Source organism: Alexandromys fortis, unplaced genomic scaffold, assembly GCF_014885135.2.
Source record: "Alexandromys fortis isolate MF-2015 unplaced genomic scaffold, M_Fortis_MF-2015_v1.1 scaffold_70, whole genome shotgun sequence".
NCBI classification, from domain to species: Eukaryota; Metazoa; Chordata; class Mammalia; order Rodentia; family Cricetidae; genus Alexandromys; species Alexandromys fortis.
In genome coordinates, this window is record NW_026067955.1 from 4261419 (window position 1) to 4273320 (window position 11902).

Sequence of the window (11902 nt, forward strand, 5' to 3'; positions counted from 1 at the left end):
TTGAGGTTTCAAAGATTTGAGGTTTCTCTCTCTGGCTCCAGCTTTCAGATCAGCATGTGGGCTCTCAGCTGCTCCTACAGCCATGCCTTTGCCCTACATTGCAGACTCCAGCCCACTGAAGGTGTAAGCCTAATGAGATGCTTTCCTGTCTAAGTCGCCTTGATCAGGGTGCTTTGTCACGACAATGGAGAAATAACTAAGACATCAGATCCTCTGGCCAACGTGTCAGTGTGGGCCTTTGTTATGTACAGCACCTGTAAGCCTCTAGGAAGAGGCCATTTTTTAATGCCGCTCTTACCAATGTGCATTGCAGCACAAGCATTCCTAAGAAACAAATGGCATAGCAGGCTCTCGGTGCCCCCTGCATTGCCCTTTGGTACTTCAAAGGCTGAAGCTACACTTCGTAGAGTGCTGGCCCAGCATGCATGAAGCCCTGGGTTCCACCCCAGCAGCCCTCACCAACTGGGCCTGGCAGTGCACACCTGTGACTCCAGGACCTGGCGGTGCACACCTGTGACTCCAGGACTTAGAAAACAGAGGCAAGAAAAATTAAGAAATAACAGTGACAGTATTGAGACACCTAGTACTTACATATGCTCATTCTTTTAAAAAAAAAAAATTAGCATGTGTTGTGTGTAAGTGCGGGCAGGGTGCAAACAAAAGGCACAGTGCATATGTGGAGGAGGTCAAAGGACAACTTGAGAGAGGCAATGTTCTCCTTCCACTGTGTGGTCCTGGGAATCAAATGAGGTAATTAGCCTTGATAGCAGGCAGCTTTACTCATGGAGCCATCTTGCCAGCCATCTCCCCATGCTTTTGTTGAGAGCAGCTTCAGACTGCTACTCTGTGGGGACCTCCATTTTATCATCCCTGCCTAGAACACCGGTGCCTGCCACACCAAAACTCACTGTCCCCTTCTGTTCCCTACCAAACTTTGCTCTTGGCAGGCCAGAAGATGCTTCCCAGGTAAGCCATGTCCTCCTCCTCATTCCCGATAGACCTCCCTTACAGCCCTGCCTTGCAGAGTCTCCAGGCCTCCAACTAACTCCAGGCTAACCTCAGCATCATCTTCAAGCGCTTTCTTTGCACCAGCCTTGCAGTGTGCCTGGATCAAACACTGGGCTTCCTGCAGCCTCGCCTCTCTGAATGCAGAAACAGAGGTTTGATTGTGAAATACCGCTGAGGTCCAGGTAAGGGCTAAAGGGGCCTTGCGTCTCACCTTAGCCCAAGCGCCCTAGAAAGCAAGACCCACTTACTGAGCATCATGGGAAGTAAGAGTGGAGTTGGAGACAGGGAAAGACAGTAGGGGGCAAGAATCTACCAGCCACATGGCTGTGTCTGGAAAGACATTCAGCTGGGGTGATGACATTGTTCTCAGGTAGTAATACAGGAGGCTGGGGACCTGGCTCGGTTGCTTAGATGATGTGGGATTTCCCCCTGTATGCTGTGAATGTCATTGGTTAATAAAGGAACTGCTCTGAGCCTATAGCAGAGCAGGGCGGGGCTGAGCAGAGCTAGGTGGGGAGGATTAAACTGAATGCTGGGAAAAAGAGGGGCGGAGTCAGAGAGAAGTCAAGTAGCCCTACCGGAGACAGATGCCAGAACTTTAGCCGGTAAGCTACAGCCACTTGGTGATACACAGATTAATAGAAATCAGTTAAATTAATATGTAAGAGTTAGCCAATAAGGAGCTAGAGCTAATGGCCAAACAGTGATTCAATTAATACAGTTTCTATGTGATTATTTTGGGGCTAAGTGGCCAGGGACAAACAAGCAGCTTTCCTCCTACACCAAGATGCTTGCTGTGAAAGCACGAGGATCTGAATGAGTTCAGAGCCTTCCTCCCCCACCGCACTTCTCCTCCCTGGTGCCCACATAAAATCAGTAGGCACAGCAGTGTGCACTTCCTTTGATCAGGGCATGAGGGTGGCAGAGACAAGAGAAGCCCTGGGACTTGCTGGCCAAATCAGTGAGCTACAGGTTCAGTGTGAGACCTTATCTAAAATGTTAAGGTAGAGATTGTTTGAGGAAGTTCTCTTTGGCTTCCACAGGCTCATGCGACAGGTCTACATGCCTGCACACACACACACAAACATACACACACGCTCCTACACACAAACATGCACACAAAGGCCACACAATGACTGCCTACTGGGGAATGGCCCGCTGGCATTTTTCATCCCCATCTCCTGTTTGCACAGACGAGTCCTGAGAAAGTCTGACCGTCAGTAGAAAAGTCCCAATCCAGGAGGGACACGCCAGCAGCACAGATGAGAGAGCAAATGTCCTAGCGTCCTACACACATCCCTGAAATCAGAAACACACGGCTAGCCCTGCAGTGGAATGTGGTCCAGGGAAACACCTAAGATCCAGGCAACAAAACATGGCAAGCATTGCAGTGAGGTACAAGGAGTGTCTCCATCACTCTCATGTGCCTGCTTCTGCGTCTGGACTCTTGTCATCTCTAGTCTCTCATTACAGTTTAGGGACTCATTCCCATCGTGGTCATGGAAATATTCTAATACAATATTTTATTAATTCTTTGAGAATTTCCTACATGCATACAGTAGATCCTGGTCATACACACACACACACACACACACACACCTCCCTATAACTCCTTCAGGATATACCTTCATCCTCACCTGTCTCCCAATTTCATGTCTTTTTTTTCCCTTTTCTTTATTCTTTCTTCTTTTAGTAGACCGCCGAGTCCAAATTGTGCTGTGCTGCTCATACAGGCCTGGGCATAGAGCTATTCCTGAAGCATGGTTTACTTACCAGGCCCACACCCTAAAGAAAATCGATTCTCCTCCCCTAGCAACCACTGACTGTCAATAGCTTCTCAGCTAGGGACTGGGGACTCCTGAGTCCCTTCCTGATCCATGCTGGAACGCTGACTGGTTGGACCTGTGCTGCTCTTGTGTAGGCAGCGACCATTCCTGTGAGTTCATTATTCCTGTCATAGGGTCTCATTTTTGTTTTTAAAAAGGAGGGGGTGTCTTCCTTTTCCCATACAGACCAATGACTACAGAGTCTCCCCAAATCTCTGAGAAGACATGAGGTGGATGGTGCAAGCCACACTCCCTCGCTGGTCCCAACTCTCCAGAACAACCAGTGGCAGCTCTATCTTCCTGTTCCTCATCCATAATAGACCCGTGGCTGCTTTGCTTTGCTCACGGGGCACAGAACGCTGGACCACATCCCGATGAGATCTGAGTCCTTGGTTTGAACTGCACTTGGGAGCTGTACTTCCTGCAATTGTTCATTTGTAAACTCTCGATACTGGGCAGAGGGGTGCCTGTGTTCCCAGAGAACCCCCATCCCTATTGGGAGAGGGACCCTAGACAGGCAGCTCACACCACCGTATGGATGTGTGGCAGTGGCTTCTCCTGAGCACAGGATGTCACTTTTCCTTGGATAAGCGCAACTTACAATATCTACTGTGATGCTGGCATTGATTTTGAGACTTTCTTAAAACTAAAATTTGAATACATAAAACAATAAATTGTTCCCAAATTAAAGGTAAAAAACCAGTCTCCTAATTCCTGTCCAGTAGGGAGCTGGCTGGTTTCTCATGAATTCTTACAGAGATATTATATACTCTAACAGGAAATTGTATGTGTGTGTGCTTGTGCGTGTATGTGTGCATGTATTTCTTCTACTTTCCAGAATTTCAATTTTTTCAAATATTTTTTTATTTAATGTCTATGCATTTCTTTGTGTGTGTGTGTGTGTGTGTGTTGGTGCACCAGGCGCGTGCCTGAAGGGGACATCCGATCCTCTGGAACTGGGTGCTTGAAAGGATGTTTATAAGCTGCCATGTGGGTGGTAGGAACTAAACCCGTGTCCTCTGCAAAAGCAGTAAGTGCTTTTAACTGCTAAGCCGTCTCTCCAGTCTTCCTCCCAGCACTTTTTTTATGGTTCTGTCTCTTGTGTTTTTAACTTGGCAGAGTATTCTGCTCATCCATCTTCTCAGAGCAACATCCAAGAGGTCCCCCTTGTATGTCATAGCTACCTGGGCTTCTGCAGGGCAGATGCACCATCCCTGGCCTTTCTCTCCCCCGTGGGAGAGTATTTAGGTTGTTTCATCTCTGAAGTTACAGAGAGTACCCGAAATGAGTACACGAGGCACAGCTTCCCGGGAGGAGCCCTTTTGCCATTTTAAGGGATGTTCCATTTGGAAGCTGTACCAATTCACACTTCCGTCAGAGATCTGGAAGTCTGCTCAGTTCTTTTCACACTACCACTCTCAGTATGTGTTTAAATCTTCCACAGTCTGCTTGGCAAAAGATGCTATTTCAATGTGGCTGAATTTACTTAGAGATTACTGCATCGAGCTTGGGTGTGTTTATGCCTCAGTTACCAACCAGAGATAAAGCTACTGGGGCTTTTGCAGGTTGTGGGTCTTATATCTTGATGTGTAATTGCAGAAATGAGGAGGGAAGCGAGAACCGAGGCTAGCTTGCTTATTCATGCCTCCTTAGTTCCAGGAGCAGTGTGTGTGCCTCATAGATGCTCAATAAACATGCCTTTCCTTTTGATCTTTATCTTTCTTTTTCTTTCGGGGGGGGGGGCTGTGATGTCTTTCTATGTCACCCAAACTGCCTGGAACATAATTAGTTTAGTTTGACCTTGAATTCCAGAAATCTTCACGAGACCTCCTGAATGCTAGGATTACAGTTCGAGAGTTTTAAAAAAAATTCAGGGAGGGGGACACCCATGTGCCACAGTGCGTATATGGAGGTCAGAGGACACCCTCAAGAGTCAGCCTTTGTCTTCTGCTATTTTCCGTTGTGTATCTTTGTGTAACTGACCTCTGTGTTCCCAGGGGTTGTCCTGTCTCTGCCTCCCATATCACGGTAGAAGAGCTGGAATTACAGATGTGTGTGCTACTCTCCCAACTGTAGATGGGTACTGAGGATCTGAACTCAGGTTGTCACACCCAAGCTTGATGCAGTAAAGTACAGCTAGGACTTTACCCGCCAAGCCACTCCCCAGACCAAGAAATAAGTAAACAGATGGTTGGATGGGCAGATGGATGTGGATGTATGGAAGGGTGGATGAATGTGGATGAATAGATGGGTGGGTGGGTAAATGGATGGATGGATAGATGGATGAGATGGGTGGATGCATGGGTGTGTGGGTAGATGGATGGATGGATGGATGGATGGATAAATAGGTGGATATGATGGATATGATGGATGGATGCATGAATGGGTAAATGGATGGATGAATGCATACATGCATGCATGAATGAATACATGGGTGCATGGGTGGATGGATGAATGCATAGGTGCGTGGATGGGTGAATGAATGGATGGATCAAACATGCTACTTATCTCATCTGTATATCTATTGATAGATCACAGAATTCTTTTCCATATTTCATCAAGTCCCTCCTCCCCATAGTCCAAGGGAGGGGTAGTAAAAGGGTTGATGGTTACATACTCATCACAAATCCTTGTTGAGGAATAGTGCCACCCATGGAGATCCTAACAAGAGCCTGTGGTTATATTTCAACCTATAGAGTTCTTTGTGCTCCTGGCTGTCCATAACTACCAAGTGACTGGGCCAAAAGATAGGCACCTGGCACAAAGGTGTCTTAGTTACAGTCTGATCAGCAACCTAAGATCTGTGGGGATGGCGGGAGGAGATGGGCTGACCCATTAGAACTGAGTGTTGGGCCTCTGAGAGTTGACATAAGACTAAAGAGTCAAAAGGTGAATTTGGGTTCTAGCAACCTCATAGGTTATGAGAAAGCCATGAGCTGGAAATCAGGATTAGAAAGTCTTTAAATGAGCAAAAGAATCTTTATAGCAGAAAGAGATATCCTAAGAGACTTGCAAACCTCTGGGAAGAAGTAGTTTGAGTTATTTGGTCACTCATCAGAGTCTCCCCGATTCCTGAAATGGATTTAGGAATCCATTGTTGGATTCCCCGGGGTCCTTCAGTCTCTTCACAATGAACATTACTCCAGCATGCATATAACCCCCACACATATATACATAATTTAAACAATAAAGATATATCTTTTTTTTAAAGACCCCCCCATCTGAATCCCATCTTACAGTCATGGGGACTAGCTCTGAGCTCAGAGAAATAGGAAGTGTCCTGTCTCTTAGCTCAAGGCCTTGTATCATAGAAGGTCGTCAGCAGGTATTTGGCAATTGCTTGATTAGATGATTGATTTCTCAGTAGCTTAATTAAAACAACAGCTCTTGTAGCAAGATGTGATTTCCAAGATGGTGGTGACAGGAATGCCCACCCCATGTGCTTTTCTGCAATGTGACTTTACCCCATCCAATCAAGAGATGGAGTCTAACTTGTCCCTCTTGAATGGGGATTGGCTGCAGTCAGTCGTTTATAACCAATAGAAACAATCCTGCCTGACTTTCAAGGTTAGGTCCTGGGGAAGCTTGGAGTCCTTCCTTCAACTCCTGAAATGCTGGCTTTGTGGGGGAAGTTCCCTCTCTCTCTCTCTCTCTCTCTCTCTCTCTCTCTCTCTCTCTCTCTCTCTCTCTCTCTCTCTCTCTCTCGTCCTCCCTTGCTGAGATCTCAACAGGTCAGCTGTGCATATAGACTTTGAAATATCCCAACCCAAGCACCAGGTGAAGAAAGCTCTGGGTGACTATGTTAATCTTCAAGGCTGGGGCTCCAGGCTCAGTGTGGCAGAGACAAAACGTTTCCATTGGCTCTATCAGAATTTCTGATGTCAAGGATCTACGACTGTAGCAATCCAGTTTTGTTTACATCACTAAGTGTTAGGACGATTGGTGATTATGATGTCTTGGTTGTCAACTTGACTACGTTTGGATCAACTAAAGTTCAAGTGGCTGGGCGCTCCTGTGTAGGATTTTCTTAATCAGATTATTTAAAGCAAGAAGATCAACACCTAATTCTGGGTCACACTTTCTGGTGGCAGTGCACATAAAAGGATGTGAAAGAAAAAAACTGTGCTTGCCTGCTTACCCTCACTCTTGCTGGCAAGACCATCTATTCTGTTGGTACGGCATTCCTTCACTGATGTTAGAACCAACTTCTTCAGGACTCCAACAGCTCTCCAGGAATCCTTCAGAACTCCAGTGCCAGTTTGGGACAGCTGAGACATCCAGCCTCATGGACTGAACAACTACTGGATTCTTGCTCTTTCCATCATGAACTAGCTCCAACCTCAGTCTGGTAAGCCACTCTAATAAATCTCACATATATTCAGTCTGTCAGTTCTGTTCCTCTAGAGATCCCTGACTAATAATACAGTTAGATAATAAATAGTTAAAGTAATATCTGGAATGGACATCTTTGCTCTAGAACCTCGACTTCCGACCCACAATTCAGGCTTCCTCACAGATGAATTACTAATTCGGATAGACCTTTCTCCAACTGGAGTTGGTAAACCAAGCCGGAGCTTTTCTGGCACCAAGGCCATCTATAAACAGAAAGTCTTTGATTTACACCCAAGGGAGTTGTGTTCCTTAAAAACTGCAGAAAGAAACTTCCTGATACATGAAGAGCTACATCTGGGTTTTTGGCTAAATACGCGCACGCGCGCGCACACACACACACACACACACACACACACACACACACACACACACACACACACTGGCTTCCTGTGTAGACAATGTGGGCTCAGTTGTCCGGAAAATAGTTCTGCAGTTAGGAAACTCTCCAATGGAGAAAGTCCAGGCTCTGGGGAGGACACTCTGAGCACAGAGTGTACTAGAGGAGAAAGTCAGGCTGGGGACCAACCAGTCTGCATGCCAGCTCCTCCCTCGGGCTTCCCATGCAGAACTGGAGACCAGCCAGGAGCCCTGCATGCCATCCCCATGCCACCTCCTTAAGCAGGCTACAGCCTCTGCATCTTGCATGTTTGGAAGCTAACGGTCTCATCAAACACGTAGCTGTTAGCCTGAAGCTTGGGCTCTGACGACTTGGGAAGGGAAGGATCTGGTGACATTGTGAGGAAGCAGGTGTCCCCTGCATCCTGCCCAGCTGAGGTAGTGACCCACACATCGCTCCTTAGCCAACACGTCCCTTCACAGTTCGCACACACCTTCGAGCCTCTCTCGTCACAAAGGGCCTTCTTACTTCTCCATGGTCAGTGTAAACCTCAAGCCTAAAGTCTAAAGAACATGGTCTCTGAAGGAGACCCAGAGGTCCAGGAGATGGGCTGCCTTTATTCTTGTCCAGGAGCCTTTGGGCTGCTCTCCTGGTCATTCTCTCAGATACAGAACCCTTCAGCGCTGCCAGATGATGTCACATGCAAGGGTGTCTTTAGAGCCTGCAAGCTCCCTGTTGCACCCATGTTTTTTAGGTAAGGGTCTGTGCCTGTGAGAATTGCTGGGCATCCACAGAGGAGCAAGGGACAAGCTGAGTTCAAAACCAGGTTTCATGGCTGAACCCTTCTGCTCAATTGCCTCTCAACGCAGGGTAACAAAGCTGGGGTATTTTCAGGGGTCTCTATCACTTTCCTCAAGACTCATGTGTGATACCAGAAGGAACGGTGACTGCCAGTAGCCTTTTGGTGGCAATATTCCTAGGATTAGTCACCTCATATTGAGCATTAACTGTGAATCGAACCCCTGCGTACCCCATTGCTACTGCTTCTGACTCACGAGATACTCACTAGCTGACGGTCGTGACTTGGGTGCCAAAGGGCCATGCACACCAACCAGCACCAGGCCTTCACAATGCCCATTGCCCTTTCCCAGGCTCAGGAATAGGCCGAGCCTCACCCCCACATTTGGAAGGTCATGACCTTCTCTTTCAGGTGCAGTCCACCACCCCACTGGGCAAGGAGAAGTCCTCAGGGCTGAGGCCTGATTAAATTCTCCGCGGTGAGAAAGTGATACTGTGAGCTGATTCGTACCAGTAAATATGTGATTTACATTTAATTCCGAGTAACCTTTCTGGGCTCGCCGAGGTGTGAAGGAATCTGATGGGACCCGCTCTGCGAAGGAGGAGGCAGCCATTCATATTCATTAAGACCTCCACATTAGCCTGCCGAAGGGTGACAGCTTTGCCCGCCCTCCTCCTCCCGCCTGCCAGGGTCACAGCTCTGGGCAAGCCAACAGTCCCTATGCCTGGCTGGCACTTGGAGAGTAGTGCGGGGTAACAATGAGGGCTGGAAGCCCAGAGAGAGAGGGAACAGAGGAACCCACAGACCCAGCGACAGCCTGCCGTGAACAGCGGGTACCTCAGATAGCTGTCTTCACAGATCATCAGAGATGGCAAGACAGGGGTATGAACTGGAGAGGTGGCAGCTCCCAGAGGCCCTTCCATCCCCTTTGTGCATATTTATAAGGCGCCAGGAAGTCATCTCTGGTCCCTGACGTCTGCTATGCATATGGAAGAGCCAAGGAAGCTGGGCTGGGGGTCTCAGGGCGGGTCAGAATAACGTTCTCGGTCCCTTGAGGTATTGGTTAATTTTGACTGACAGAGTTGTGGTCCCAGCAGGTGCTCATGACCCACTGACCTGGGGACATCAAAGAAGTGAACTGAAGTAGAGAGCTTCAAGTTTCTCCCATGCATGATGGCCCAATTTCATTTCCATTGCTGTGATAGAATGTCCTGGAAAAGAGAAATGTAGGGTAGACATGCTTTGTCTTAGCTTACAGGTCCAAGGTACCGTCCTGTGCTGTGGGGAAGTCTCAGAGGCAGGAGCTTGAGACAGCTGGTCACAGCACACCCACCATGAAGAGCAGAGAAAGAAAGAATGCTTGCGTGCTTAGTACCATGCTTTCTGTGCTCATATAGTCTCGGCCCAAATCCAGAGACCCTACCCGTTTCCAGGATGGGTCTCCCCATATCAGTTAAGGCAATCAAGACCACTTCCCACAGACATGCTCACAGGGCGGCCATAGGTGGCTGGCTCCTCACTGAAACTCTCTTCCCATCACACACAGGCAGCCAGGATGCCTGGCAGCACTCACGATGGCACTTTCTCTGATCCTGAGCAGCAGAGTCGGAGCTGACAGTGGCGGCGGCACACTGACGTGGCTCACAGAGCAAGCTGTCTCTTTAGCGCGTTCCTATAGAGAGTCCTTCTGCCGGGTGCAATAGGTCCTTCCTGAGTCAACACCCGCCTCAGGAAGGGAGACCATGGTGCCGCTCAGTCCTGTGCATAGATGAGGCTCCTGATGACATGTCTGGGCCATGGCCACCCAGGCCATGAAGGTGGGCAGTGTCATGGCCTTCACTGGACCACATCTGACTGACTCCAAAGCCTTCCCCTGGCTGCACTACTGTCAGAGCTTCTCATTCTCTCCGTCAGCCATTGGCTCATCCAAAGCGAATTTGTAGAGTAGATGATACTTCACCTGCAGTGTCCCTCAGATAAAGTATTTGGCTCTGAGGGAAGGGGAGACAGGACAAAGGCTGAAGACTTTACAAGGCCAACAAAGGGAATGATGTCTGAAGACTGGAGCGGCTTGAAATGCTGGTGCTCAGAAGCCAGACGGGAGGCAGGGGACGGTGGATAAGAGTCTGGAAGAGCGAGTGGGTCCCTTAGGAGGTATCGATCCCATGGGAGAAGGAACGATGTGATCCCACGGGAGAAGGGCTGATATCAAGGGGAGGTAAGAAGGGCAGAGGGGATGGGTATGAAGGTACCCGTGAGTCTGGGTGACAAGGCCAGGAGGGCTCTGGAGGGAAGCTGAATCTGGGTGGGAGACTGAGCCTGGATGGGAGGCCCCAGGTGAGCCTCCATCGTCATCTAGTCCCTTTTCCTTTCTCAGGCAGACTCTTTCCTCACCTTTCCAACCCCGCCCTATATCACAAGGAGAAAGAAAATATGAAAGGGTGTTGCCTTGTGGGTCCCCACCATGCTGGCAAGACTGGGAAGAGAAGCAAAGGAGCCCGAGAGAAGACTGAAACTTGGGAGGAAGAGATCACAACCGAAGCAGAGGCCACGACTGGAGTAAGGCCCTGCCCTAGAGTCAGGGTGGAATCGGGTGTGCTGGGTCCCCGGAACCTACATGCATGTCCCAAGTTTGTGTGCACACATCTGTTCCGGTGGGTTAGAGGGAAGAAGGAGAGTGGGGTGAGGCTCATACATCCAAGATGGAGGCAGTTGCCTCTGCAGGGAACATTTGTGGTTAAGCAATTAGTCACAGTAATCTCAGGGCAGACTGACTTTTAATCTGTGCTCACATCTGCCCCCGTCATCACAGAACCAATCCAGGCCATTACCACATCAATAGGTCTCCCTAGGTCACCCTGGCTACACCACCCTCTTCCTTCTGCCTGTCCCTCTTCCTCTTGTTCTGAATGGGGTGTCTTTCCTTCTTCAGGTGTCTGCAAGGCATACAGAGAGATAAGACAAATAGACACGTAGAGAGATTGGGGTCCAGGTTTGGTTTAGTGTGCTTCTACCAGGGTAGGCTTCTCCACTCCCTGAGTGCCTTGTCCCCAAGTCCCGTTAGCTCCAGAAAGAGCTGCTGCAATCCACGCACACACTCCAATTTATTTCTGTCTTTTCCTTTCACAACATATGCTGGAGAGAGGGGGTTGGGGCTTAGGGGGTGGGAAAGGGGGAGGCCTCGTTTAATTTTCATGAGCGTTCTGCTCTCTTGGAGAGACAGAAGACAGAGGCAGACAAGATCACCGGAGAAATTCGTGTGTCGTGCTTACTGCCCTAAGACAGTTGGGAAGGGGCCGCAAGATGACTCAGGAGGGGAAGGTGCTTACTACCAAGCCTAAAGACCCGAATTCAATTCCCAGAACTCAGTAGTAGAAGGAGAGAAATAAAGACCCTTGGGCCAGGCATGGTATATACACCTTTAATTCCAACACTCAGGAAGTAGAAGCAGGTGGATCTCTGTAAGTTCAAAGCCAGCCTGGTCTACCTAGCAAGTTTTAGGTCAACCAAGGCTACATAGAAAAGTCCTGTCGTCGTCCC